This window comes from Triturus cristatus, chromosome 1_2 (genome assembly GCF_964204655.1).
Source record: "Triturus cristatus chromosome 1_2, aTriCri1.1, whole genome shotgun sequence".
Lineage (NCBI taxonomy): Eukaryota > Metazoa > Chordata > Amphibia > Caudata > Salamandridae > Triturus > Triturus cristatus.
Window position 1 is genome coordinate 732,197,720 of NC_140580.1, and position 25,623 is coordinate 732,223,342.

At 43.0% G+C, this 25,623-nt stretch overlaps 1 long non-coding RNA gene across 1 annotated transcript; it reads right to left on the reverse strand.

Moving 5' to 3' along the window:
* Positions 1 to 12,232: 12,232 nt before the first annotated feature.
* On the reverse strand, positions 12,233 to 25,202 carry LOC146867914 (uncharacterized). The gene is made up of 3 exons (XR_014966162.1): positions 25,105 to 25,202; positions 16,696 to 16,802; positions 12,233 to 12,809 (listed from the first exon to the last, which is right to left on the reverse strand). It is a non-coding gene; the product is annotated as an uncharacterized LOC146867914 (long non-coding RNA).
* Between the last annotated feature and the right edge of the window lie 421 nt (positions 25,203 to 25,623).

Here is a 25,623-nt window from a genome sequence, read left to right on the forward strand (position 1 = left end):
CTGATAATCTTAAAACAGAGAAAACCATAATAAATCGTTCTGATTTTTTTCAGAGATTAATGATATTATACCAGTATGTTAGAAGTTATTCATATGTTTTTAAATCAAGCTTCTGAAAATTAATTTTTTGTAGCGTAATGTATTATTTATACCTCTGTGTTAGCACTTCCAGGCAGAATTTGTGACCTCCCACCTTTGAGCACCAGAGGTGACCAATAGCCAGGGGTAGAGCCCTCTCTTCTCAGTAGCCAACAGCACCAGACACCACCGGTAGCTGTGCGCCTCTATCACCGACCCCCGGGGTTACTCACAGACTCTCTCACAGACACTCAGACTCTCTCACAGACACTCTCTCCACAGACACTCTCTCACAGACACTCTCTCCACAGACACTCTCTCACAGCCACTCTCTCACAGACACTGTGAGAAGTTGGCCTGGTATATGATGCTCACTAGTTAAAGTGATCACCTTGTACCATGCCAAGCAACCCTTATGGTGTGGTTGTAAGTCAACCTTTTCGGACTAGCTGCCCTAGTGGTAGCGTAGGCTAAGCAGTCTTTGAGGCTAAACTCGTGAAGCGTGTTAAGCCAGCTGTTTTACCAAATGCAACCCCCTTTTATACCAATGACAGGACACCACACAGATATATATTCAAAATATATATGTATTTATTTATCAAAGTAACCCCTAGTCTCTTTATGAGCACAGGAGCACAAATCGTCAAACAAGATTATCACAGAATACACAGAAGTTGCACTTTATATGGATAGGCCCTGGTGGCCACTCAAACCATATACTAAAATAGTGGTATAAGTACCACGAACAGAAAAGGGAAAAGGCCTAGGGCCTCTAGAATCGCTGGGCCTACAAGGAGCTAACGTCAGTTAGTGACCAGGAGGTCCACGGGTGGCGTGTGCAGAGCAAATAGTCACACGCGTGCTCCCATAGGTTTCAATGGGTGCGTAAAAAGTACAAAGTTACTGCAAAAGGAATCTTCCGGATGACCTAGGAACTTAAGATTTGGAACACAGGCACTAGAGATGTATTACTACACTTGGGCACAGGTGTGCCAGCTTTACCTCACCCACAGGAAGCGGGTGCATAGGCCTCGAAGTGCGTCGGGTTTCTTCTATCTGTTCCGTGGAGCTTGAAGACAAAGATGCTGCAGGCGGTCGGTCCGGGAGAGATGCAGTGGATCCAAGAGTGGATCGGAGATGTTGAAGACCTGTAAGCAGAGGGGACAGTGTTCACAGTCACTAGCCAGTGACCAGCGTGGCACCAGGTGGGTACCAGGCGATGTCGGGTGCAAACAGGTGATGAGGGGTAGCTTGTCTCCGCAGCCACGTGGTCCCTGAAGGTCGACGACGTCCAGGAGTCGGCTCACGAGCTGTCCCACGCAGGCTCTCGCTGTCGGCGGTGTCGGCGACTTGATCGAAGCAAACAAGCCTTGGCAAAAGCAATTGCAGGAGGATTCGGAAATCAGCTGTTGGTTCTGACCAGCAAGGTCAGAGGGATTGCTCCTTTGGAGGGGAGCAAGGGCCAGTCTGGAGCAACCAGACCAGTGGTGTTTGTCGTAGATTTCGTCGCCAAGATGGCCACTAGCCAGCGGGCCAGCAACCGGTTAGGCGCGTCGAGTGGCAAAATGCAGAAGGGCCCCACGCAGATCGTGGAGATGCTGGAGGGCTCACCTTTGGTGCAGATGCTGCTCGAGGGTTGGGCTTCTCAGGACCCAAAGCACAACTTGGAGGGAGCCTCGGTTGTTGCACTTGTCAGCTTGTCGTAGTCATTCCAAGATGGCTGGCTCCACGTGTCTCGGTGCCTCCACGGGTCTCCTCTTTTCAGGGACTGTGGATCGGGCGGTGAGAGGTCTGGAGGTCCAGGTCTTGTCAGTCTCTGGGCTCGGGCTCCGGCGGGAGGCGGCGGCAAAGCAGACGGTGATTCGCTGGATGGTGCTTGCGTTAGCAAGGTGGTCACTCCCTGACCACAGGGGAGATTTTCTTCAGTCTTCTGTGCAGCAGAATGTCGAAGTTCCCGTCTTCTTCTTAGTTTCAAGTTGATTCCAGGATGTCTGAAGTCTTAGGACACAGCTCCTACCTTTATTCGGATTCTAGGGGCCGGACTACCTGCTAGGTCCCTCCCTATGGGTGGGACCAGGAAGGGGGGTGGTTACACCCCCAATCCTTTGTCCAGCTCGCCCCAGGCCCGGGACTGGTGTGCCCCAGGACCGGTTTGAACTGGCATATGCACCGAGGCTCCTTGTGAGCCACAGGCATGTCTGGTTTCTTTCAAGCCCTACCTGACCAATACACAAAATCCTGTCTGGGGTGGTGCACGCACCTCCCCTGGCAGGAAACCCTTTGTCCACACCTCCCAAGCTGGAAGGACTCCCAGCAGCAGGAGGGCAGACTTGTGTCTGTGGTGGCAGCATCCATTTTGTGGAGCTGAGGCTATGTCTGATTTTACCCGGGTTTCAGGCACTGTACATGTCGTGTCCCTCTAGAAGGGTGGAATGCTAACCCCGTCGCCAGAATTGGCGAGGGGTTAGTATTCCAATTCGTATGACACCTTACTCGACATGTTTTGATAAAGCCAAACCAAAGATAGCATTTAACCGCGAGGTTCATAATGCACTTAAGAGTATATGGTATGACGATATCTGGAAACAGTAGAAGGAAGTTGTTCCGACCACTGTAGACAGGCTCAGCTCATGCCAGAGCACCATCTCACATGGAACCAAGCACTCTGCCTTCAGGATTGTTAAGGCCTGCCATAGGAGTGACTTATAGGTTACCAGGTGTCCCATTTAAGGTTAGGTATAGGTATACTACACCTAAGTAAGAGGTGATTACACCAACTTACCCCAGCTGAGTGATCAGCCAGTTGTGTCAAATTGTTAGGCCAAGCCTGGGGTGGCATAATACATGCTTCAGCCCCTGGCAGGCCTTGGATACACCAATGCCCTGGGTACCTAGTGTACACTGGTACAGGGGCTGACAGGGTGATCCAACCAATTGGGTATGTACCTAGGGTACATGGAGTCCATTTTACAGAGAGAGCAGATAGCCTGAGAGCCTGAATGGCAGGATCTCAGGCCAACTAAGTCGAAAAACCAGCTAGACACTAGGCAAAAATTTGGGGGTAACCATAGTCAGATATCCACCTTCCTACACAACCCCCCCCCAAACGAAGGGAGATAAGGCTGACCTTGACCAGGTAAGCCTATATTGCCCAAGTGGCCATATAAGGAGGAACCAGCACTGGCATGGTTACCCCCTGTCTCATGGTCCACTAAGCAATCCCTCACCCTAAGGGTATCAGAGGGTCTCCACCATAGGGAATCTCTACCTGTGGTGTGTCTTGGCAAAGTAAAAGGCTGGTGTTGAGATGGAGTACTGAAGTGAGTGTCCTCAAAGTGAGGCCTCAGCTTCCTCCAATCATCCTCCACCATGGATGCCTTTCTTTCTTTAACTGAGTTGCACTGTGCTCTCAGGGTCAGCCTCTGGCTACCTAAAGCTGGAGGCTGGGTCCCTTTTGTGGGCTTACTGGAGGGACAGGTCAGGTTTGGGGCCCTAAGGTCCCATGTTTGCCTGTGCCCAACAGAATCCCCCTGGGGGAGGTCCCTAACTACCTGTAAAGGAGATCCCTCAGGAATGTTTTTACCCATCACCTGACTAGGGCTACTAGCCAGGCAATCCTCATTCTTTTGATGGGGGGGTTCTTGTGGACAGGGGCCCTCTGGGGGTCCACTGGCCTCCCTGACCTCTGCAGCCCTGGGCTGACTGAGGCAGGGTAGAGAGAGGCAGGCTACCTGCACCAGACTGGATCCCACCTTGGAAGGGGCCACTGACATCAGAGGCTCTGCCAGGCCAGGCCTGGCTACCTCTGGGGCAGTTCCTTCACAAGGGGTGAGGTCAGATCCCTGAGGAGGCTGACCTTTTCCTAATGTCTGGGGAGAGGGAGACTTTTCTTCCTCCCCACTACTCTCAGTTTGTGTGGAGTGATCCATTGTTTCAGGCTTCACTACACCTATGTCAGTCTGAGTATAGGCTGAGACCATTACAGCCTTGCCAACCTTTTCAGGGGGGCACTCAGTTTGTGTTTGAGCTGTGACTGTCACAGCTCTGCCAGTCCCTACAGGGAAGTCTGTCTGTGCCTGGGCTGTGGCTACCACTGCCCTTCCAACCTTTTCAGGGAGGAAATCTATTTGGACAGGGGTTGTGAATGGCACAACCCCCCTACCCTTTTGTGAAAGGCCTACCATTTTAGAATGGGTGTCTTGTTCAACTCCAGCCCAAGCTGAGAGTTCTAAGTCATTCCCCAGTAAGCAGTCTACAGGCAAGGTTGGGGACACTGCTACCCTTTTAGGGCCAGTGACCCCTCCCCAGCTGAGACATACCTCTGCCATGGGATGACTGTTCTGTTTGCCATCAATGTTAGTCACCTGGTAGGAGAAACCGGGCAAAAGCTGCTCAGAGGGAACTAGCCAATGGGCCACCATTGTGATGCTAGCCCCAGTGTCTCTGTAGGCCTCAGCTTTTGTACCATTGATGTAGGGCTCCTGTCTGTACCTACCCAAAGTGTTGGGACAGGCAGTGAAGTTGGCAAACCCCATGCCACCATCACAGACAAGAGTGGTGGCTGTAGGGGAATTGGCTAAGCCAGGGTCCCCCTGTGTTCCCCAAGTAAACCCACCCAGATTTCTGGGGGCACTCCCACCACCTGGGGGATTACTGCTGACAGTAATAGGTGGTGTGACAGGAGTAATTGGAGGAACAGTTTTGTTTTTAGCCCTTGGGCAACCGCTGTCAGTTTTCCAATGCCCAGGAGTTTTACACTCATGGCAGTAGGGCTTTTTAGCTGTGGTAGAGGAGGGAGCATGGGACCCACCACCCTGTGTGGAGTTTTGGGGCCCTGAGGAAGGTTTCTCTTTTTCTTTATCCCCACCCTTCTCTTGAGGCTTGGTGGTATCTTTCTTTTGGTCACCACCCTGGTTTTTAGGCCTGATCCTGGTCCTGACCCATTTATCTGCCCTCTTTCCCAATTCTTGGGGAGAGGTCAAATCTGAGTCTACCAGGTGTTGATGGAGAAGCTGGTTTTGACAATTACTTAAAATCTGCTCTCTCATCATCAAATTGTACAATCCTGTATAATCAGACACCTTACTTCCCAGCAACCAACCCTCCAAAGCCTTAGTGGCACATTCCACATATTCAGACCAGTCCTGAGTCTGTGTCTTCTGGGTGTCTCTGAACATTAACCTGTACTGTTCAGTGGTTAAGCCTAACCCATCAACTAGGACACTCTTCAGGACTCTGTAATTTCTGACATCCTCTTCTCTAACAGTGAGGAGTCTATCTCTGCCTCTCCCCTCAAAGGAGAGCCATAAGATTGCTGCCCACTGGTCTTCAGGAACCTGCTGCACTTTGCAGGCTCTCTCAAGAGCAGTCATCCATTTGTGGATGTCATCCCCACTTTTGTAGGGGGGCACAATCTTGGACAGGTTCCTATTGTCAAAGACCCTATCTTTGTCCCTAGGGACATTGCTGCCACCAGTGGGTATAGACCCACTCTCTCTATGCTGCCTAGCCTTGCTCAGTTTTTCTTCCATCAGGGCTACTTCTAGCTCCTGCTTCCTGATCCTCAGCTGGGCTTCCTGCATTCTGGCCTCATGTTCCCTCCTCTGAGGGGTGGTCAGTCTCCTTCTGGAGTGACCTTGAGAGCCTCTAGAGCCATGGGAAGCATTGGAGTCACCTGAGCGATTCCTTTGCCTTCCAAGCCCTGTGTTAAGTCCACTGGGGAGATCCAATGGGGTGAACCCACTGTCAGTCCCCAATAGCCTTAGTTTAGCTGGGCCAAGTATAACACTTGGCACTGGGCTAGTTCTCCCTTCATCCCCACTCACATCTGTATCCCCATCACTTTCTTCCTCTGTGGTAGGCATCCCATCTAAGGGGTGACTATTGGGAAGGGGTACTTCAGTGGCATCTTCAGAAGGGGGGCCTCCTGTTCCTGTCCCTAAGGGGGCTAACTGGGAAGCTTTCTTGAGTGCTCTCTGATTCTCATCATTCTGTAAGAGCTCTCTGAGCTCAGCAGAGTTTGGGTTCTTGGGCTGTTTAAGGCCTCTAAGAGTTGCCAAATGCCTGAGCTCATTCTGATTAAGGGTAGCAAAGCTGGTTGGTGCCCTCTGGGGGTCACTCTCGACAGAGATGGGTACAGTGGACCCCTCTGCCCCGGCCATTGCTCTTAAGTGTGGGTGGATGTGTTGCAATCTACCTACACTTGGGTTTACCTACTAAACCTATCTAGTAGTTGTAGTCAGGGTGTGCTACTCCCTTTGCTCTACAACAACTAAGTTCAGTAGAACTTATGTATATCTAATCTTGTTTTATATGTACCTACAGGTACCTATGTGATCTTTCAATTGGTAACCAAGAGATTACAATGGTAAAACACAGCAAGCTCAAATCCAACCGCTGCTCACCAATGTGAGAAGTTGGCCTGGTATATGATGCTCACTAGTTAAAGTGATCACCTTGTACCATGCCAAGCAACCCTTATGGTGTGGTTGTAAGTCAACCTTTTCGGACTAGCTGCCCTAGTGGTAGCGTAGGCTAAGCAGTCTTTGAGGCTAAACTCGTGAAGCGTGTTAAGCCAGCTGTTTTACCAAATGCAACCCCCTTTTATACCAATGACAGGACACCACACAGATATATATTCAAAATATATATGTATTTATTTATCAAAGTAACCCCTAGTCTCTTTATGAGCACAGGAGCACAAATCGTCAAACAAGATTATCACAGAATACACAGAAGTTGCACTTTATATGGATAGGCCCTGGTGGCCACTCAAACCATATACTAAAATAGTGGTATAAGTACCACGAACAGAAAAGGGAAAAGGCCTAGGGCCTCTAGAATCGCTGGGCCTACAAGGAGCTAACGTCAGTTAGTGACCAGGAGGTCCACGGGTGGCGTGTGCAGAGCAAATAGTCACACGCGTGCTCCCATAGGTTTCAATGGGTGCGTAAAAAGTACAAAGTTACTGCAAAAGGAATCTTCCGGATGACCTAGGAACTTAAGATTTGGAACACAGGCACTAGAGATGTATTACTACACTTGGGCACAGGTGTGCCAGCTTTACCTCACCCACAGGAAGCGGGTGCATAGGCCTCGAAGTGCGTCGGGTTTCTTCTATCTGTTCCGTGGAGCTTGAAGACAAAGATGCTGCAGGCGGTCGGTCCGGGAGAGATGCAGTGGATCCAAGAGTGGATCGGAGATGTTGAAGACCTGTAAGCAGAGGGGACAGTGTTCACAGTCACTAGCCAGTGACCAGCGTGGCACCAGGTGGGTACCAGGCGATGTCGGGTGCAAACAGGTGATGAGGGGTAGCTTGTCTCCGCAGCCACGTGGTCCCTGAAGGTCGACGACGTCCAGGAGTCGGCTCACGAGCTGTCCCACGCAGGCTCTCGCTGTCGGCGGTGTCGGCGACTTGATCGAAGCAAACAAGCCTTGGCAAAAGCAATTGCAGGAGGATTCGGAAATCAGCTGTTGGTTCTGACCAGCAAGGTCAGAGGGATTGCTCCTTTGGAGGGGAGCAAGGGCCAGTCTGGAGCAACCAGACCAGTGGTGTTTGTCGTAGATTTCGTCGCCAAGATGGCCACTAGCCAGCGGGCCAGCAACCGGTTAGGCGCGTCGAGTGGCAAAATGCAGAAGGGCCCCACGCAGATCGTGGAGATGCTGGAGGGCTCACCTTTGGTGCAGATGCTGCTCGAGGGTTGGGCTTCTCAGGACCCAAAGCACAACTTGGAGGGAGCCTCGGTTGTTGCACTTGTCAGCTTGTCGTAGTCATTCCAAGATGGCTGGCTCCACGTGTCTCGGTGCCTCCACGGGTCTCCTCTTTTCAGGGACTGTGGATCGGGCGGTGAGAGGTCTGGAGGTCCAGGTCTTGTCAGTCTCTGGGCTCGGGCTCCGGCGGGAGGCGGCGGCAAAGCAGACGGTGATTCGCTGGATGGTGCTTGCGTTAGCAAGGTGGTCACTCCCTGACCACAGGGGAGATTTTCTTCAGTCTTCTGTGCAGCAGAATGTCGAAGTTCCCGTCTTCTTCTTAGTTTCAAGTTGATTCCAGGATGTCTGAAGTCTTAGGACACAGCTCCTACCTTTATTCGGATTCTAGGGGCCGGACTACCTGCTAGGTCCCTCCCTATGGGTGGGACCAGGAAGGGGGGTGGTTACACCCCCAATCCTTTGTCCAGCTCGCCCCAGGCCCGGGACTGGTGTGCCCCAGGACCGGTTTGAACTGGCATATGCACCGAGGCTCCTTGTGAGCCACAGGCATGTCTGGTTTCTTTCAAGCCCTACCTGACCAATACACAAAATCCTGTCTGGGGTGGTGCACGCACCTCCCCTGGCAGGAAACCCTTTGTCCACACCTCCCAAGCTGGAAGGACTCCCAGCAGCAGGAGGGCAGACTTGTGTCTGTGGTGGCAGCATCCATTTTGTGGAGCTGAGGCTATGTCTGATTTTACCCGGGTTTCAGGCACTGTACATGTCGTGTCCCTCTAGAAGGGTGGAATGCTAACCCCGTCGCCAGAATTGGCGAGGGGGTAGTATTCCAATTCGTATGACACCTTACTCGACATGTTTTGATAAAGCCAAACCAAAGATAGCATTTAACCGCGAGGTTCATAATGCACTTAAGAGTATATGGTATGACGATATCTGGAAACAGTAGAAGGAAGTTGTTCCGACCACTGTAGACAGGCTCAGCTCATGCCAGAGCACCATCTCACATGGAACCAAGCACTCTGCCTTCAGGATTGTTAAGGCCTGCCATAGGAGTGACTTATAGGTTACCAGGTGTCCCATTTAAGGTTAGGTATAGGTATACTACACCTAAGTAAGAGGTGATTACACCAACTTACCCCAGCTGAGTGATCAGCCAGTTGTGTCAAATTGTTAGGCCAAGCCTGGGGTGGCATAATACATGCTTCAGCCCCTGGCAGGCCTTGGATACACCAATGCCCTGGGTACCTAGTGTACACTGGTACAGGGGCTGACAGGGTGATCCAACCAATTGGGTATGTACCTAGGGTACATGGAGTCCATTTTACAGAGAGAGCAGATAGCCTGAGAGCCTGAATGGCAGGATCTCAGGCCAACTAAGTCGAAAAACCAGCTAGACACTAGGCAAAAATTTGGGGGTAACCATAGTCAGATATCCACCTTCCTACAGACACTCTCTCAGACACTCTCTCACAGACTCTCACTCAGACACTCTCTCAGACACTCTCTCAGACACTCAGACTCTCTCACAGACTCTCTCACAGACACTCTCTCACAGAGTCCTACAGACACGCTCTCACAGACACTCTCTCACAGACACTCACACTCTCTCACAGACACTCTCTCACAGACACTCCCTCTCGCAGACTCCCTCTCGCAGACTCCCACTCGCTCACTGACTGACTCACTCTCTCTCACTGACTGACTCACTCACTCTCTCTCACTGACTGACTCTCTCACTGACTGACTCTCTCTCACTGACTGACTCTTTTCACTGACTGACACTCTCTCTCACTGACTAACTAACTCTCGCTAAAATACTGACTCTCGCTAAAAGACTGACTCTCGCTAAAAGACTGACTCTCGCTTAAAGACTGACTAACTCTCACTGACTGACTATCTCACTGACTGACTATCTCACTGACTGACTATCTCACTGACTCACTCTCACTCCCTGACTGACTCACTCTCTCACTCTCATTCACTCTCACTGACTGACTCTCACTCTCACTGACTGACTCTCTCACTGACTCACTCTCTCAATGACTGACTAACTCTCTCACTCTCACTGACTGACTGACTCTCTCACTCACTCTCACTGACTGACTGACTGACCTTCACCCTCCTGTTATTTATGCCCCCCATAACAAAAAAAACACAACAAGCAACAACTGGGACAGACAGATACAAGTTGCCAGCATTGAAAGGACAAAAAATCTCAAGACATTATTTTTAATATTTTTTTAATATGGTCGTTTAGTTGTACATAATGCTTTTTTGGTCATATCTAAGGTAACAAAAATGCTCTGACACTTCTTTATTATAACTTTTCAGCATGCTGCAAACTTCTGCACAGCACAGCTTAAAGACATAGGTAAAGTCAATATCTGTGGCTAAACACTTATAAATTCCCAAAGGCGAGACCTATTGGCTATGCCAATGCTTGTTAATCCAGGCAAGGTAACCATAAATACATTAGTGAGTTGGACTACTGAATACTCTTTTAATTTCACTTTACTTTCTCTGGCCTTGGGAGATCTTTTCTCCCTTGTCTAAAAAAAGAATACAACCCTTGCTCCCACTAAACAGTTGTTGTAGTGTAATTGTGGGAATGCCCATTGATGTAGCATGCCAAATATTTGCGGATGAGGGCCTTGCAATTCCCAGAGATGTATCTGCGCCAAAATGGATATGATCAGATATGGATAATCCCTATTCTTCTATGTGTGTATATGATTGTAGAGAGGGCAGAATAATAGGCCCCCGTGACATCCCTCCCCTGTGAGATCTCCTGAAACAACTCTGACATGCATGTTCTTACAGATGTGCTCTCTGTCAGTTATGCAATAACGCTGGTGGCTTGAAGCTGCATCATACATAAAGATGCACAGATCGGAGATGTGGCTGGTTATTTCAGGGAAACAATGTTTTGGATAGGTCATGGCCAGTGGCATAACGCAAAATAATGGGTCCCCCCTGCAGAATGTGAAGAGGGGCACCTGAGACTGGCATATCTCACTGATATTCATTGATCTTGGGTTGAATGGGCCCTCATGACCGGTAGGGCCAACCCCCACCCTAGAGGGTTGCCCTCCTGCGCCACAGGGGTTTAGCAGCCTGCGTTACTTCCCTTGTCATGGCTTTTGATGGTTGCGCTTATGTGTATAGGATCCGTTGTAAACTGAAGAAGGTGGGTGAGACATGTTTTTATGATTGCTTTCCAGCTTTAGGTCTTACTTAGGAATTCTGGCCCACAAGATAGGAAATATGGTAATTTGAAGTTCTAGATATGGCCGATTGCTTATTGCTGATATGAGTTCAGAGTGGCTTCACTCACCACAGATCTACCCTCTGCTCGAATAAACCCTAAGGATTGTCTGAGGATTCAAATGTGTAACAAACTGCAGGGAATGACCACTGGCTTGATCTTGAGAAGAAATAAGAAAACAAGTGTGGAATAGGGGCAGGAGCTAATGCTCATTCAAAAACATAATGCATGCTCCTTGGATGTTTGTAAGGCCCCTTCTTTTGCCCTACAACGTAGGCAACACAATGGACCATTAACAGATTACAGTGTTCTTTGATCTACGGCTGTCCTCCATGTTCACCCAGTATAAGAGGATGAACCTGTAGTGCAACAGATTTTTGTCTAATAGGGGGAGACTAGCAGCTTTGCACCAAGGTACCTCTTTGACGTAGCATCATGGACTGTAACAGGACCATAAGCCAGGAAGCATGACAGCATGGTGATGGAATCATACATCACCAGAAAGACAGAAGTATAATAAGTGCATGTTGTTGACATTTGATCCAGCAGGTTACCAGCTAATAATACTCACAATCCACATACTCACCTGGGCCCATAAACACACATTCACGTAAGCTGTTAAAGTGCCACTGGGGTCAATATGTGTGATATGCTTTCAAGTTCAACATTTCATTAATATCTTTCTAAATCAAAAGTACTTTCCTCTGGTCAATTGACCTTTTAGTTAAGCTAGTATAAGGTGAAATGACGTAAATTAAATATTTTAAATAACCACAGACTTGGGAAGAGTTTAAATGTTTATCTAGTAAAATTCATGTGAGACAAATACAATTCGTACACCGTTTTTCTCCAAGGAAGGAAAATCAATCTCTCAAATATGTCAGTAAATCATCTAAACAATATTATTGCAATGACAGTACCTGGAGAGGAGAAAATAGAGAGAGCATTACAATAACATACTGCACAGAATTATAGTTACCTAGGATGGTGTGGAAATCAACCCCTTGGCCAAGGAGCTGGAAAGGTCCCCAGGGACAGCTCAGGTGACATAGGTTTCAGGGACAGGATAGATGACCTCTTCTAGATCCGACGCCTGTGTCGCACCCCCCTCTGACACTATCTTCCTCCTCGATTCTTCTGCGATCTTCTTCTAATTCTTTGCTTTATTTTCCTCCTCGATTCTTCCATGATCTTCTTCTAATTAATTTGATTTGGCTCTAAGTTCTACAATTCGATTCTTCTTCAGTATTTGATTAGCTCTCGGACAGCATCCCGGTCTCTCAGCATCTCAGCAATACTAGCAGCAACAGACGCATTAGCATCACCATCAGCATCTCCTTTTTTAACTAACTAAACTACCTCAATTATACTTTTCTAATGGCATGTACCACCCCTAAATGTTTCAAATTTATGAAACTCCTAATTCTGATTGGGCATTAAAGGGGGGGATAATCATCACACCATGCTAAGTTTTAACAATTTTCTAGTTCGTTACTAAGTGGTCCTGCCTCTTAATTTACTTTCACAAGCTTTATTTCCCACCCGCATTTCACATCTTTATCAATAAAAAGAATACATTTAACAGTTGTCTTGTTCATCCTGCAGGATGTTCATTACTTTCCCAGGACATGTTGCAAACGCGGCCTTGGACGGGATCCAAGCACACCCTCATGGCTTCTGGCTGGTTGTCACTGCACTTGCGTGAGCAGTCACGTGAAGTATAGACTTTAGTATCACTCTGAGGCCCAAATACGAACTAATAGAGAGGTCAAAAAGAAACATGTTAAAATCAAAATAAAATGATTTCACTGTGTACCACATATCTCTACTCTAATCCCATTTACTTAAAATAAATCTCCCTGCATTGGCATTTAGTAAATAGCATGTTTTAGTTTCAGCGATGCAGATGCTTAGCATGTGTGTCTTCAAGTGGCCATATTAGAAGCAGGTGCGCAGGTGCAGAAAATTCCCTCCAAGCTTTAGTTCGTCATCCTGCGTAGATGCAGTTGACGTATGCGCAGTACAAATTCCAGCGTTAGCAGCCATTTTAAGTTTCTCTCTGGTTACTTTCTAATAAGACACATATGCAAGCTTCCTCTAAGCTAATTATATGTAATGTGGTGCACATTAGTCTTTACAAACAGGATTAAGACAGTGTTATGAGTTATTTGAGAGGATTGCTTCCGAGCAAGCCTCTTTTATACGAGTCCTTGCTCCATCAATCCCCTCTCTCTTGGCATTTATGCCATCACCAATTTACCTATCACCAAATCAGATGCCAACTTTAGCACATCTCAACTGCCTTTTCTGTCTTTTCATCTCCTTCTTCATTATTGTATTGCAAATTCTTCATCGTTTTGTATAAATGTCCCTTCATTTCTTCCAACTGAATTTCATCATACTTCCTTTTCTTTCCCCTTTCGTTCACTTCATATCTCTTTCTTTTCTTACAGCATTTGCGCCATGTCATTATTGCTAAAACTAATATTGTTATTCCAAGTATTGGTACTATTATTTGACCTATAATACTTTTACCTATATTAGTAAACCAGCTCCCTATGGTAGTAATACTATTGGTTAATTTCTTCCATACACTGTCAACTTCCAGTGGTTTCAAGTCTTCCTCCAATTTCGTAATATTTTTAATGTATCCTCCAATTTCAACACTTTTGGCGGGAATATAAGTGCAACAATGTTGCGCTTTCAACATTTTACGGACTCCGCCCTCTTTTGCCAATAATATATCAAGAGCAAGTCGATTTTGTAAAACCATTGACCTAATTGCAACCATTTCTGTATTGATCATCAAGAAACCCCCAGCAGTATCAGTCGATAGACGATCAACTACAGTGGATAACTGACACATTTTCCATGAATTCAGAACTACTCCCACTGAAGGTATCAATGCACTAAATATATCACCTACTATTTCTGAAAAACTAGCTCTCTTGATACGTGTTAGTTCCTTTGTGTCTTTATTGCTTCCAGTGATTCTTTCCACATGGTACACCTTTGAGAATACTATTCCAAAATAGCAACTCCCGTACCAATGTGCAGGCAGCCTAAAATAGGCTTTATTCCCACACACATAATAAACTCCAGGAAATACTGGGTCTCTTCCACCTTTTAGTCCCCATCCCCTGATAACTAAGAAATTATGTTCACATTCACTGGAGCCAATAAATGCATTGTTATAGTCAGTTTTTAACCTATGAAGGCAGATCTTCCCTTTCTTTTCAAAACCCAGGGACATCACAGCAAGAGTTTTGCCAACTGTATATATTTCTTCTTTCTCGGCCCATTGAGGAATCTGAGGTTTCTTTTCAGAAGCCTTTCTTTGGAAAACCTGTCTCCTTTGCTCCGCTAAATTCAAAAATATATTTTCTTCTTTGTGTAATGTACATGTTAAGTTGTGCTTGTGCGCTTCAGCTATATCTATTGTTTTCATTGTTAGGAAATATTCACCCATAAACTGTGCATCTTTAGTACTAAGAACTGGCTTCATACTCTTTCGAATAGGAACCTCTGAAAAAATCACATCTACGTTAGAATAATAATACTGTAATTTTCCTGTTCTATAAAATAAACTTGACAAAACACTACATGAAATACCATATGTTAAGGGTAAATGGTGATATGTTACACCTTCTGCTACTGATGCTGGTAATTTCATACATACATAACAATCACTAACTCCCTATGGGGCATATTATCAACGGCACGCGATAATTATCGCTGGCCGTTCATAGCGATAGAAAAATTATCGCCAGCTATCGCTGAATATTATCGCCATGATAACGCTATATTTACAACGCATAGCGCTATGGTGATAATATTTCAGCGATAGCAGTGTTTTCAATGGAACATCGCTGGTTTTCCAGTGATGTTCCATTGAAAACAGCGATATCCCATTAAAAGTATGCCTTAGTCAGGAATTTAACAGGTGTTAAATTCCTGAGTTAAGGCTGAGGTAGCGCGATTTTTTTTATCGCTGCACCTCCTTGTTAATATCGCGAAGCTGCCTTCACGATATTAACATGTGTTGTTTTCACAGCCACGCCTCTTTTGCATCTCATTAGCGATGCGAGGCGAGGCTGTGAAAAAACGGGCTCTACATCAAGGAAACACGCGCTAGCGTGTCCTTGATGATATTACGATATAATTATCGCCGCTTTTCGCCCAAAAACGGACGCTAAAGCGGCGATAATTATATCGCCAGCCCTTGCTAATATGCCCCATAGTGTCTACATATTGCACTAATAACACTTTGGAAATACATTTAAAGCAGTGTAATTATTTGTCACAGTGTGGTGTAAGTCTAATTCATCTGGTGCTTCTAATGCAACTCTTTCTCCTTTAAAGTTAGCTACCCTTTCATTAGTGTTTGTGTTATTATTTTTTTTCTGTCACCATCACATAAGGGATGGCTACTGTTAATATTAACCAAATTATGAGTACTAAGAATATACTACATATACATATTCTACAACAATTCTTTATGCAATTTCGTTTTGGTCTTCCAGCAACCCTATCATCTGCCGTTTTGGACTAAGAAGATTTCTCTTCCTTATTTCTGATTTCCCTATGGGTTTTTTTAAATTCTGGGACTTTTCAAGTGGGTCTCACTTCTTCTTCGTCAATCTGTTCTGAAATTATTTCTTCATCACTTTCTTCATTTAAATCTAAATTCTCGAATTCTTCAAGAATTACGTAAGTCCATTCAGGACCTTTGAACTTATTATTTAATATCCTCAGTCTTTGACATCTCTGTTTAGGCCTACTAGTTGATTGCCCAGACTGGCTAGTGACTTCGTTTACTTGTTCAGGTTCTTCACTTATTGTTCTGAAGTGATATTTTCACCTTTTAACACCACCTGACCAGTTGTCACCTCTTCTGACCCTTTTTGCTTGCACTGCCTCTTTCTTCATGTGTTCTTTTATTTTCGTTTAGTTGTGGCACAATTTGATTATCTTCGTTTTCAGGATCCCTCTCTGTCTGTCCTTGTCCAGGGCTTATAACTGTGGCCTCATCTGCCTGGACATGTTCTTCTTCCCTTATCTGACCCTGTTCAGGTTTTATTTCTATTTGTTCCTTTTCTTCCACCTGAACTTGTTCTTCTTCTCCAAACTGCTCCTGCTCAGGTCTTACTGCACTTTGGTTTTCTGCAGCCTAAACGTGTTCTTCTAGACCTATCTGTCCCTCCTCAGATCCATAAACGTTTTCGTTCACCTCTGTCTGAGTATATTGTTCTTTCCTTGTTTAATCCTGCTCAGGATCTACAACAGTTTGATTTTCCCTTCCCTGAGCTTGTTCTTCTAAACCTATCTGGTCCTCTCTATTTTCCTGTCTCTCTAACCTGGTTCTGCTTCTTGTCTTTACAATCACTTTGGGTATGTCAACCACTGGTATCCAGTCGTCCTGACTTGTGCTCGGTTGTTCTTGGTCAGCTACTTCAGGATCTGATATCCTAGATCCTTCAGCTGCACAACCTTCAGCGGCCTCAACTGCATGAGTCAGTTGTGGTCCCTCTTCGTCAGGCGCTGGTACTCTTTTAGTATGGCTTGCGTGAATCCAGTTAGGCAAACCTGTACATTTTACTGCTGTTGTTGTAACCAATATAACCTGATGTGGTTTTTCTCACCTGGGTGCTAGGCACGACTCTCGAGTGTGATTCTTCACCACCACCCAGTCACCGGGATTCAGATCATGTGCTTAAATCGGCTGCCTGGCAACTGCGTACTCTCCAACCTGGTGAGAGACAGAACGCACTATGTCAGCCAATCCTTTGCAATAATCTAATACCAGATCATCAGATATAATCAACAGTTTGTGTCCTGGTATACATGCTTGTCTCATTGCTCTTCTCATGAGAATTTCATAGGGACTCAATCTTGCATATCTGTCAGGAATACTTCCGAGTCCCATCAGAACAAGAGGTAAAGCATCAGGCCACTCCAGCGGTGTGGATGCACACACCTTTCCCAATCTTGCCTTTACTGTGCGATTCATTTGTTCAACCACTCCAGAAGCCTCTGGGCGATATGCACGGTGCAGTTTTTGTTCAATTTTAAAGGCTTCACAGATTAATCAAATTATTTCATTATTAAAATGAGACCCTCTATCTGATTCCAAAGTTACTGGAAACCAAATCGTGTAATCAATTCCCTCAACAGTACTTTGGCGACTGTTATGCTGTCATTTCTTCTAGTAGGGTATGCCTCCACCCACTGTGAGAATAAGCAAACTATGACAAGGGTGTACTTCAATCCCCTGCAAGGTGGTAATTGAATAAAGTCTACCTGCAACCTCACAAATGGTCCTTCTGCCTTTCCAATTCTTCCCCAACTGACCACTGTTTTCCTGCCTGGATTCATTTGTTGACAGGTTAGACATCTCTGGCATAGACTCTCTGTGACATTCCTGAACTTTGGATTAAACCAATCCTGTCTAAAGAGTCTGATCATGGCGTCCCTACCTATGTGTGTGTCTCCATGATACATTCTGGCCATCTGTGAAAGCAGACAATCTGGCATTACTAGCCTGCCATCCAGATATATCCACACATCATCCTCTGTCCTTCTCTGGCATCCTATTTTGATCTATTCTTCTCTTAAACTTGCTTCCCTTCATCCTGTAGTTGTTTTACTTCTTCCCATGTTTCTATTCCTGAGAGTAACATAAGTTGGCAGCTAATTCTACTTGTTTCAATTTTCTTGTTCCCCGCCAAATTATTTCTGGCACAATACTGGGCAACTTGGTCAGCATACTTATTACCAGCTGTCACATAGTCATCGCCTGACTGATGTGCAGCACACTTGACCACTGCCACTTCTTTTGGCAATTGCATTGCTTCAAAGCAGTTCTTTCACAAATTTTCCATTTTTAATTGGGGATCCTGATGAAGTCATGAAATCCCTCTGCATCCAAAGCTGACCAAAATCATGCACAACCCCGTAACCATAATGGCGATCAGTAAAAATGGTTACTTTCCAATTGTTCCCAATTTTGCAGGCTTTAATCAAAGCTATCAATTCGACTACTTGTGCAGATTTGACTCCGGATAAATAGGATGCTTCAACTATTCCAGCCAATGTGCACACTGCGTAAGCAGCACGTAATCCTCCTTCCTCATGTCGTTGACACGAGCCATCTACAACTAGCTCATGTTCAGCATTTTTCAGTGGCTCTTTCTGAATGTCTGGGCGGGGTTTAGTACATAGTTCAGTCACATCCAAACAGTCATGCTCAACTTCATCTTTCACCTCCTCTCCCCGTACTTCTGGCAATAAGGTAACAGGGTTTAATACAGTACACCTGACTTTTGTTACATTTTCCGCTCCCAATATGATTCTCTCATACTTAGTCATCCGACTGGGAGTAAGGTACTGTGTTTCGGGCTCTTGTTAAAAGAATCTCGACTGAATGTGGGACAAACACTTTTACAGGATGTCCCATCACAATTAATTCACTTTGTTCCAGACTCATAAAAATTGCAGCTACTGCTTTCAAGCAACCAGGTAACGCTGATACTACAGGATCCAAAGTAGCAGAGAAGTATGCTACTGGACGTCTCATCAAACCATGTCTTTGTGTTAAAACTGAGAGTGCACAGCTTTCTCTCTCACAACAGAATAGTGCAAATTATTTTGTGTAATCTGGCATACCTAAGGCAGGGGCTTTACACAAACAATTTTGTAACCTCACAAAGGCTTCCATGCTTTCATCATCCCATTCTATTGGGTCCTTTGCTCGTTTCTTTGTCATTTGGATTAAGGGTTTGGCTAGTACGAAAACCCTACAATCCACTGTCTACAGTATCCCACCACTCCAGGGAACATTCTAAGCTCTCTCTGGGTTTGCAGTAACTGCATTTGTTTTATTATCTTTATTCTTTCAGGGGTCACTTTCCTCACTCCTCGTTCTATTTGATGTCCTAGATATCTGACTCCTGTCCTGCAAAATTGCAGTTTCTCTGGGGACACTTTATGTCCACCATCAACCAAATGATTTAACAAAGCAATTGAATCAGTAACACAGTCATCTCTTGTTTTTGATTCGACTAACAAGTCATCAATGTATTGGACTAGAACTGACTTCCTTGGCAGTACTAAGGTTTCGAGACACTTTTTCAAAATCTGATTGAAGATTGAAGGACTTTCTGTATACCCTTGAGGAACTCGATTCCATACTAAAATACGGTCCTCAAACTTAAATGAAAAGAGATACTGGCTGTCTGAGTGTAATGGAATGGAGAAAAAGGCTTGGCATAGATCAATTATAGTAAACCATCCTGCCTTCCATGGTATCTGATACAGAATTACTGCTGGATGGGGCACTAGGGGGCAACAAGGCACAACAAGCTTATTAATCTTTCTTAAATCTTGAACTAGCCTGTATTTCCCACTAGGTTTCTTAATGTGATTATAGGTGAATCACAGGGACTGCTCATTATTTCTTTCAGAATGCCTTGTTTAATCATTCGATCAATTTCTGCAACAACACCAGCTTTGACTTCAGGACTCATTTTGCATTGTCGAGTGTTTGGATAAACTGCACCTTCCTTCACAGTCACCTTCACTGGGTCCACATTTGCCATTATCCCTACTTCTTTTCCTGTAAAATCCCACACATCAGGATTCACGGTTGCTTTTAACTCATTTGGTTAATCGTCTTTTGTCATTAAGGAATACATCTCATATACCTCAGTCCCTTGTTTAGCTAACATGATTTTATAGACTCCGTCTTCGTCTGGGGTCTGAATTGCAACACCGTCTGGTGTGCAAAATATAGTGCAATTCATTTTGCACAATAGGTCTCTTCCTAGTAAGTTTACTGGACTAGAGTCACACACCTCAAACTTATGCATTTCCCTAAAATGACATACTACACAGAATTATAGTTACCTAGAATGGTGTGGAAACCAACCCCTTGGCCACGGAGTTGGAAAGGTCCCCTGGGACAGCTCAGGTGACAAAGGTTTCAGGACAGGTTTCAGGGACAGGATAGATGGCCTCTTCTAGATCCGATGCCTGCGTCGCACCCCTCTCTGACACTATCTTCCTCCTCGATTCTTCCGCTATCTTCTTCTAATTCTTTGCCTTAGTTCCCTCCTCGATTCTTCCACGATCTTCTTCTAATTAATTTGATTTGGCTCTAAGTTCTACAATTCGATTCTTCTTCAGTATTTGATTAGCTCTCGGACAGCATCCCGGTCTCTCAGCATCTCAGCAATACTAGCAGCAACAGCCGCATCAGCATCACCATCAGCATCTCCTTTTTTAACTAACTAAACTACCTGAATTATACTTTTCTAATAGCATGTATCACCCCTAAATGTTTCAAATTGATTAACCTCCTAATTCTGATTGGGCAGGAAAGGGGGGATGATCATCACACCATGCTAAGTGTTAACAATTTTCTAGTTCGTTACTCAGTGGTCCCACCCCTTAATTTATTTTCCCAAACTTTATTTCCCACCCGCATTTCACATTTTTATCAATAAAAAGAATACATTTAACAGATGTCTTGTTCATCCTGCAAGATGTCCATCACTTTCCTAGGACATGTTGCGAACACGGCCTTGGACGGGATCCAAGCACACCCTCATGGGTTCTGGCTGGTTGTCACTACGCTTGTGTGAGCAGTCACGTGAAGTATAGACTTTAGCATCACTCTGAGGCCCAAATCTGAACTAATAGAGAGGCCAAAAAGAAACATGTTAAAATCAAAATGAAATGATTTCACTGTATACCACCTATCTCTACTCTAATCCCATTTACTTAAAATAAATCTCCCTGCATTAGCATTTAGTAAATAGCATGTTGTAGTTTCAGCGAAGCAGATGCTTAGTATGTGTGCCTTCAAGCGGCCATATTAGAAGCAAGTGCGCAGGTGCAGAAAATTCCCTCCAAGCTTTAATTCGTCATCCTGCGTAGATGCAGTTGACGCATGCACAGTACAAATTAGCGCGTTAGCAGCCCTTTTAAGTTTCTCTCTGGTTGCTTGTTAGATTGTATGACATAATTTCGAAAGACAAAAATTCGACCTACAAAAATATCGCAACAAAAATATCGTGGTCAAGAATATCGACATCCTATCTACAACATGGTAAGTACAAAAATATCGATAATTTAATATCGATGTCAAAAATATCTTAATTCAAAAATATCGTTTTTTTTTTAGTTTAAAAATATATGTAAAATAAACCAAATAATACTTATAAATCAAAGAAACATAATTAAATATTTTTTATAATATGTAAAATGTATAATAAATATATATAATTAAATGAAACTTTAATTAAACATATATATAATATATAATATATACACTTACTTAATAATTACTTTTAATAATAATTTCTGTAACATATAAATTATTAAATATTTATTTAAGTTACCAATACATCTATACACATAAAACAATAACATTAATAAATATTAAATAATTACATATAGCAAATAATAATCAATAATTTTAATTTGAATAATTTTTATTATTCATTATATATTACAATAGCTAAAATATTACAAAACATATTTAATATCAGACACAATAAAACTACTAGTCCAACTTCAACAAAAACAACAGTAAGGAAAATGTTGGATAGCGTAGGGGTAAAAATAACTATTCCAACTCCCGAGAGTGCAACAGTAGGGAAAACATTGGATAGCATAGGGGTAAAAATTACTATTCCAACTCCAAAGAGTGCAACAGTAGGGAAAGCGTTGGATAGCGTAGGGGTAAAAATTACTATTCCAACTCCAGAGAGTGCAATAGTAGGGAAAGTGTTGGATAGCGTAATGGTAAAAATTACTATTCCCACTCCAGAGAGTGCAATAGTAGGGAAAGTGTTGGATAGCGTAAGGGTAAAAATTACTATTCCCACTCCAGACAGTGCAACAGTAGAGAAAACGTTGGATAGCGTAGGGGTACAAATAACTATTCCAACTCCAAAGAGTGCAATAGTAGGGAAAACGTTGGATAGCGTAGGGGTAAAAATTACTATTCCAACTCCAGAGAGTGCAATAGTAGGGAAAGTGTTGGATAGCGTAAGGGTAACATTTACTATTCCCACTCCAGAGAGTGCAATAGTAGGGAAAGTGTTGGATAGCGTAAGGGTAAAAATTACTATTCCCACTCCAGACAGTGCAACAGTAGAGAAAAGGTTGGATAGCGTAGGGGTAAAAATTACTATTCCAACTCCAAAGAGTGCAACAGTAGGGAAAGCGCTGGATAGCGTAGGGGTAAAAATTACTATTCCAACTCCAGAGAGTGTAACAGTAGGGAAAGCGCTGGATAGCGTAGGGGTAAAAATTACTATTCCCACTCCAGATAGTTATTCAGTTGTGAAAGCACTAGATAGCATAGTGATTCTATGAACATTATAACCAATTCAATAATTTCTTATAAAAAATTTGCATGTTAACAATGTTTTAAAACAAAAAATATTATTAAATACCAATTATGTAAAATAAATATTTCAATAAATAAATTTAAATTACATCCCACACTATTCCCCCTTTGACACACAACACACTACACATACAAAATACACAATAGATTTATATATCAATTTCTCTCTTATTTGCAATTAATAATACATTCTTTATAATTAATATAGTTATTAATTGACTAATTAATACATATTAACTACGAAATTACAAATATTCCCCTATTAATTGTTAATTAACAATACATTAATTAGCAATAACAACAAATAAAATACAATGATAAATTATTTATATTTACTATATTTAACTAACTAATAACAATTAATTAACATTAATTACAAATAAATACAATATATCATTATTTATTTTATTTTAATTACATCCCACCCTATTCCCCTATAAACCCACAACCCACTACACATAAAAATTCACATAATTAATTTAATTATGAATTAATAACTTAATAAAATTAAATCACCAATTAATTACTAATTAACAATTAATTAATTAACTATAACAATAAATAAATATTATTAATAAACTAATTCTAATGTATATAATTAACCAAATAATAAAATAATTTTACAATTAATAATTAATTAACAATTAATTAATCTATTAATCACATTAATTACCAATTATTAATTAATTACCAATTAATTAATCATAAATACCAATTAAACAACACATATTAATTCATTAATTATAATTAAATTACTTCCCACCCTATTCCCCTATAAACCCACAACCCACTACACATAAAAATTCACATAATTAATTTAATTATCAATTAATCACTTAATAAAATTAAATCACCAATTAATTACTAATTAACAATTATTTAATTAACAATAACAATAAATAAATATTAATAATAAACTAATTATAATGTATATAATTAACCAATTAATAAAATATTTGTACAATTAATAATTAATTAACAATTAATTAATCAATTAATTACCAATTATTAATTAATACCAATTAATTAATCATACATACCAATTAAACAACACATATTAATTCATTAATTATAATTAAATTACTTCCCACCCTATTCCCCTATAAACCCACAACCCGCTCTGATACTAAAACGCTAAATTAAATTTAAAATAATTATTAATCTCTAAACATTTATTTTTAAATGTATTAAAATACATTACAATTATCTTTAACATACAAATAAAATACATATTAAATGACATTACACTAAATAAATATCGATATTATTGACATCGAAATTTTTACTTACGATATTACTTACATCGAAATTAATTACCTCGATATTATTAACTTCGATATTACTTACCTTGGGATCGATATTCTGTCCCTCGATATTCTTGACTTCGATATTCTGTACCTACGATATTAAAAACACGATATTATTGTAGGTCGAAATTTAAAACTCGATATTTTGGCTAAACACCTACTTGTTAATAAGACACATATGCAAGCTTCCTCTAAGCTAATTATATGGAATGTGGTGCACATTAGTCTTTACAAACAGGATTAATACAGTGTTACGAGTTATTTGAGAGGATTGCTTCTGAGCAAGTCTCTTTTATACGAATCCTTGCTCCATCACATTGAGTGAAGGAATTGCACTCTTAAAGGTTTCTTGTAAAAGTAGTTGGCTTTGATTGAAATGTGCACTGTAGTACTATCAAAGATGGGGTGAATGTTGTGGGCCCTCAAGAAGAGCTCAGCTCATTGAGGTTGTTCACCCACAGGCAGACCTGCGGTAATAGTCTTGAATATTTGCTGGGCTCCTGCCTCTACCAAACCAAAATGGCATGGGAGCTGAGCTGCAAAAGCGCTATTTACAAATATAAGACGGGGCTCAAAAGATCAGTGGTCGGGGCATAAGAAGAAACAAGGATTTAAGAAAGCTCAGACAAAGGCAGTTCGTGTTGAAGTAAGCACTATCTTATATGTACATTTACCTGTGAAAAAACAGTAATAATCTATGTGTGTCTGATATGGGACACAGTATTTCACTCTTTTTGGTCTCCAGTGCTTAATTTGAGCCGGTGGTTGCAGGTGGAGCCCACTGGCCCCCATTTTTTGGGGGACCTGTACTTATTTTTCCTCATCAGACTTTGACTCAAAAAGAGAAAAACCCAATAGGGGACAACAAGGAGGAACAGATAGACCGAAACCTTAAGAAATTTAAAGATTAAAAGCAAGAACAAAAACAGTCGGTGGTGGATGAAAGGACATTAGGTGGAATCAAGATGATGTAATTTTGATATTTGGCAACCCAGACATTCGATAGCGCAATCCGCTGACTTCTGATCAAAAGTTTGGGCCTGGCGCTTATTCTTTTGCAAATTAAGGTCTGAATGGTCTCCATATATTCCTTCTTGCATTCTTTATTCACCACTGACATGAAAGTGTTGTAATCCAACACGTACCTATTGATTATGCAAGAGCAGCAACATATACTGTGTTAAACGTTCAACCATTTATGGGTGTTTTGGGGAACCTGCGTGCATAGTCAGTAGTTTCCATTCAAGTTTCTTTTACTTTCAATCGTAATCTGCATAATTCGTATGAATATTTTAAATATGCATGCCTTATTTCAAATGTGACCTTACCTTGGTGGTCCAGTTACTGCGCTGCTGGTTTGCTCCGTGAACCTTTGACACAATTTTCGTGCCAGTAGAACTGCTAAATATGAGGCCAGCGTTTCTCCCTCTGCGGAGACTGCCCACAGAGGCGCTAAACATGATTATCCACGGCGAGCTTTGGTTCCCGCCGCCGGGGCGCCTGTCAACTGGAAACTGGACCACAACCAAGTAATGCACAGAAAGAGACAGCTGCGCATGCAGTGAGAAAATGTGGGATTGGCTGCGTACCCAACACATGAAACCGCCGATTTCATTTGATCTAATTAAAAAAATCCCGTGGAAAGCTGAAGTCTGGGTTCACTGCCGTCGTCTGCTTGGGTCAAATGCATTCTTAATACCCCGTAAGTGACTGCAGAGCCTCGGCACTCGGATACTGTGGCTTAATGCGCTCCTTTGTGCGCCCCAGCATGACACGCATTCTGTTCCAATTGGAATTTAACTGGAGCGGTGTGTTTTTTTTTATTGAGACAAGCAGAAAATGAATTC